This window comes from Tupaia chinensis, unplaced genomic scaffold (assembly GCF_000334495.1).
Source record: "Tupaia chinensis unplaced genomic scaffold, TupChi_1.0 Scaffold143970_1, whole genome shotgun sequence".
Classification (NCBI taxonomy): Eukaryota; Metazoa; Chordata; class Mammalia; order Scandentia; family Tupaiidae; genus Tupaia; species Tupaia belangeri.
Window position 1 is genome coordinate 128,935 of NW_006203821.1, and position 5,849 is coordinate 134,783.

Below are 5,849 nucleotides of genomic sequence, written 5' to 3' on the forward strand. Positions count from 1 at the left end.
AATAGAATCAACCCAAGAAGATCTTCTCCAAGACACATTATAGCCAGATTGACCAAACCACAGACAAAAACAAGATACTAAGATTGGCAAGAGAAAAATGGCAAGTTACCTACAAAGGGTGTCTTATCAGACTGACAGCAGACCTCTCATCGGAAACAATGCAAGCGAGGAAAGAATGGGAAAATATATTCAAAGTGTTAAGGGAAAAGCAATTTCAACTGAGAATACTGTATCCAGCAAGATTATCATTCGTCTGGGAAGAAAAGACACGAACATTCCCAGATAAACAAAATCTGAAAGAATTGACCAACACCAGACCAGATCTCCAAGAAGTTCTTAAGGGAGTGCTATGTCACTAAAATTAAATGCAGACACACAGAAATAAGAGTTCAAAAACTAAGAAAATGGACAACTTAATTGTAGGGACAAAGTCTGGAGTTGAATATTATATCCCAGAATTCAATCTGGAAGGTCAAACCACAACAGAAGAAAGATTAAGTACATGAGACTGAACTGATGAAACAGCATTCTGTGACTTGACTAAAATATTGCTGCTTTTCTTCTAAGCTTTGTTGTCGGTTTTAAGGATTTTTGTCCTGTCTTGAGCTGTCAATAAGTTCATGTACCTACTATTTGAACAGAATACTAACCTGTTTCTAGGCTTTAAGTTTCAAGGAAATATCCTCACCAGCTCAAAACTGCTTTTCTTGAAATTACCAGCTGAACTTGCTATCGAAAGTAGTTAGATTACTTATGATATTGTGTGATCAACAAAATGTTGGGGGAAAAGGAATTGAAGACAACTGTAGACAGCAGAGATAGTGTAATAAGAGAGTGAGAAAGAGCAGAGGGTCAGACATGGGGTAAAAAACATATATATGTTTTCATATATATATATATTACATATATATGAAAATAGAAATGGAATATTATTGATGATAATATGCATGATAAAGCCACTTTGCAGTTTATTCTAGATGGGAAACCACATTTAGTATGTTGTGATGATGTTCAGGAAATGAATGTAAATTAATTTAAAATTTTTTTCAAAAGGAAAAAAACACTAAAACTATTCTTATTGAAAATTTTTTTTAAAATGCATATGTGATGACTATAGTAAACTATATAGGTAGTATATATACTACCAGCTAGGTAGTACCTTATAGTATGTTCATTCTACTCACTGAGTTTTATGCCTAAAGTCAAACTTGGGTTCATGTATATGTATATATCAGCTGTGCTTGCTATTGCAAACATTTAGACTAATTAAGTTCATTAGCAAATCAATTAAATGGGGGGAAAGGCATAGAAAGCAACCATGGATACCAGAGACAATGTGGGAGGAGGGTGGGACACAGCAGAGGGTGAGGGTAAGGAATCAAGGAAGGCAAAAAAAAAAAAAGGCTAAATATATTTGTTGATAACATGTACGTTGATGTGCTTGATTCAGCCAATATACAGTGTATTCTGGATGGAAAATTCATTTTGTATGCTGTAATGATGTATAGTGAATTAATGTAAAAAAATAAATTTAAAGAAAAGGAAAGAAAAAGAATTGAATTGCTTTGACAGATAATTTTTTGATTGCTCAATCTCTTGGTAAATTTAGCATCATTTGCATGGAGATCTGATTCATGAAATCTATACTGTTAGAAAGTGCTTCAAAGAAGCAAATAACTTCCTGTGGCCTTTCAAATTATCTTCTCCACGAGGTGGAATGAAGAAAAAGAAGGTGGAGATGCTGACAACAGGAAAGACCAGATCAACAGATTTATTAGAAGAATGAAGTAAAGTATCCACCATGATTATTTTTGTAATCTGGTCAGTAGATAAACAGTGGCTGTTTTCAGATTGAAAAAAAAATAATGAGAGTGGCATTTCCTCACTTTAGCCATACGATATAATGACATCAAAGAAATAACATTCCCATTACTTTGCCATATTCTGTTGATTAAAAGCAAGTCATCAGTTCTCTCTGGATAATAGTTTGGCATTCAGGATTTTTAATTCCTATGGAAGGAAAAGATGAATCAAAATTAAGCAGGAGAAAGTCAAGCTATAATGCAATTCCATTTGTGTCTTATCCAACCCCAGAGACAGCACTGAACCATATACAGTTCACCATAATTTCCCCAAGGTGACCCAAATGGGAAAATTCTTGTAATTGCACTAAAATCAGCCATTGAATATACCATCCAAGGGCATGTGATCATGCCCTTCAGCAAGAAGTTCTGCAGCTGAAGCAAATCCTGATAGAACTGAGAGCTACAGTGTATTTGCAGAACTTCAGCAGCTGTTGGAAGTCCTTCCTGGAAGAGAGATCCAGTCGATACATTTCTAACATACAGTATGTATTCAGTGAGGCTTCTTTTCAAGAACCTCAACCTCTTGCTAACAGATGTGAGCCCAAGAGATAACTAAACCAGACTCTTTTCCCAAAAACATGTAAATGCAAGATAGCTGGAGCTGAATCATAAAACAGCAGAGTCCTAAAGACATGGTCCATGAGACCCAGTACTGACATCTTTCTTTGGTTCTTATCTTTCTTAGTTGGTGACTGTTAAACATTATTCAATTATGCAAACCATCCATTAACCTTTCAACAATTTTTTTTGTTTAAGTCAGCCAGAATTAGTTCCTATTGCTTTTTTTAAGAATTATTTAACTTTATTTATTCATTTATTTATTTATTTATTTATTCATTTTAATTTGACCAGAGAGGGATACAGTGAGAATGAAAAAGAGAGGGGGAGAGAGAGGGGGAAAGAGAGAGGGAAAGCAAGCCGCCAGGTCCAGGACTCAAACAGCAGTCGACCATGTGGGAGTCCAGCGCCCTTAACCACCATGCCACCTGCCAGCCCCAGTTCTGATTGCTTTTAACAGATCATTCCTAAAACATTCCAACACCCACGTATCCAAATCAGGAATTTTGCATTTTTATTCCCTCTGCCAGTAGCACTTTTCTCCCAGATATTTACATAACTCATGCCTCCTCTTTCAACCTTCTGATCAAAACCATACGTGATACACATGCTCATTCTCTGGACACTGGTCCAGCCTAAATGAAAATGAGGTCCCACCCCAACCAAAGAGCTGCTATAAATCTGTGCACCCCATGCTTCTATTTTTTGCTCCCCAGATACTTCACAAACATCTGAGCCTCACAAACTGTTACCAATGTGGCAGGGCAGGTGCCTGTGACCTAGGCATCAACATCATGACTATGCCAGATCCCAAAGCTGTATTCCTTCTACATGTGCACGTATTTCAGATCTCAGCTCAATTGCTGTTTCACAAGTGTCATGTTTCAGTGGTACCACTGATATCACAAGAAAGCTCAGAAGCCAGCCCAGAGCCAAGAAGTACCCTCTCAGCCACAATTTCCTTAGTGAGAGAAAAACAGATAAGGCGATTCATAGCACCCATCACCATTGAAGACTCCAGCAATCTTCACTATTACTGCTGTCATAAACAACGTGGTCACTGAGAATCCCTGAAATCTTTTTCAAACCAACCTCAGCTGACAGAGCTGCACAGAGAATACACAGCTTCACCCTATTTGGTGCCAGAACCTCTGCATTGCACCCAACAATCACCTTCAGATGTCCCCATAGGGGTGACAGTAGCCCTATAGTCTACAAGACAGCTCCATCAAATATGCAGATATCAACATGAAAAACTAAGAAGACACTTGAAAAACCATACTGTATTCCACTGGGATGTAAAACAACTATACAATTATATGTAAACCAGAAATCAAAACTTAGAAAAAGGCGGGAAAAAGGTGCCCCCCCCCATAGTGCAGCATTTAAGTGCTGTGCATAGAAAGCCGGATACCACATAATCTACCACAGGTCAAATCCCAGGCCCAGCAGCTTCAAAAACAAGCCAGGCATGTATGTGTGTGCCCAAAATCTGACAGGAAGAAGAAATGGAGGAAAAAGGGTCACAGTGTAATCTTAGAGGGACTTTCTCAGTTTCATTCTTTCTCTCATGCATCGCAGTGTAATCATAGAAGGACTTTCTCAGTTTCATTCTTTCTCTCATGCACACGTATGCATACAAGCACACATGCCCACTGGTAATTTTTTTAAAAAAATGTTTTAAACAAGAAGACATAACACCAACAATATAAAAAAATTTCTCAGTAGCTGGCCCCAAAGAAATGAAGAGATACAAACAGCCTGATAAAGAATTCAAAACCATTGTTTTAAAGGAGCTCAGTAAACTTAAAAAAATAAAAATACCAAGAGACAATTCAACGAAATCAATGAAACAAAATGAGAAGTTTAGAAGATAGACTGAAGTTATTTTGAAAATCAAACAAGGTCTAGAGTTAAAATACAGTGAATGAAATGAAAAATATAGTAATAGAGAGCATCAACAGCAGAACTGATCAAGGAGAAGAAAGAATCTGTGAACTCAAAGACAAGTTATCTAAAAACATAGTTATATAGAAGAAAAAGGAAAAAAAGAATTTAAAAGTTTATGGGGTTTATGAGAAAGCATCAAAAGAGCAAATATTTTAGTGATTGAGATTCAAGAGAAAAGAGAGACAAAAGGGTAGAAAGTTTATTTAAAGGAATAATAATAGCAGAAAAATGTCCAAATCTGAACATTCCATCTCATGGCAGAATAAACATTTTTCTCAAGTGCACACACAACATTCTTCAGGATAGAACATATGGTAGGCCAACAACAACAACAACAAAAATTTAAGAAGACTAAAATCACATCAAATATCTTTTCCAAAGGTAATGGTTTAAAACTGGAAATAAGTAGGTTCTTGGTCTGTGGCGGTGTGACTGCGTTCTGTGTGTTGGAGTCGTGTTGTACCTCAGAAACCCCACGTAGCCACCTTCACAACTGCCTTCTCCTATCCTCGCCATGTTTCTCACCCAAACTGAGTATGACAGGAGTGTGAATACTTTTTCCCCTGAAGGAAGATTATTTCAAGTGGAATACGCCATTGAGGCTATCAAGCTTGGTTCTACAGCCATTGGGATTCAGACCTCAGAGGGTGTGTGCCTAGCTGTGGAGAACAGAATTACCTCCCCACTCATGGAACCCAGCATCATTGAAAAAATTGTAGAGATTGATGCTTACATAGGTTGTGTCATGAGTGGGCTAACTGATGCTAAGACTTTTAATTGATAAAGCCAGAGTGGAGACACAGAACTATTGGTTCACCTACAATGAGAAAATGACAGTGGAGAGTGTGACCCAAACTGTGTCCAATCTGGCTCTACGGTTTGGAGAAGATGCATATCCAGGTGCCATGTCTCATTCCTTTGGAGTAGCACTGTTGTTTGGAGTCATTAATGAGAAAGGACCCCAGCATTTCACGTGGACCCCTCTGAGACCTTCATACAGTATGATGCTCGAGCAATTGACTCTGCTTCAGAGGGTGCCCAGAGCTCTTTGCAAGAAGTTTTACCATAAGTCTATGACACTGAAAGAAGTCATCAGGACTTCTCTCATCATCCTAAACAAGTAATGGAGGAGAAGCTGAATGCAACTAACATAGAGCTAGCCACAGTGCAGCCTGGACAGAATTTCCACGTGTTCACAAAAGAAGAACTTGAAGAGGTTATCAAGGACATTTAAGAAAGAGATCCTCAGTATATCTTTGGAACAATTTTAATTCTCTTAATGGCCCCTAAATTTTATCTCCAGCTTCTGTTTCTTGGAAAATCTCCAATGTATGTGTATTTTTTTATAATATCTATACATAAAGGCAGTTCTGAAATAAAGAAAATTTTAAAATATTTTTTAAAAACTAGAAATAGGTTCTGTTGTTATAGAGTCATAAAATTATACAAAATTATAAGAAATATTTTGAACATTAT

At 37.2% G+C, this 5,849-nt stretch overlaps 1 pseudogene; it reads left to right on the forward strand.

Annotated features, from left to right (window-relative positions):
• The first annotated feature begins 4,887 nt into the window (after nt 1-4,887).
• Nucleotides 4,888-5,607, forward strand: LOC102490313 (proteasome subunit alpha type-5 pseudogene; annotated as a pseudogene).
• Nucleotides 5,608-5,849: the final 242 nt, after the last annotated feature.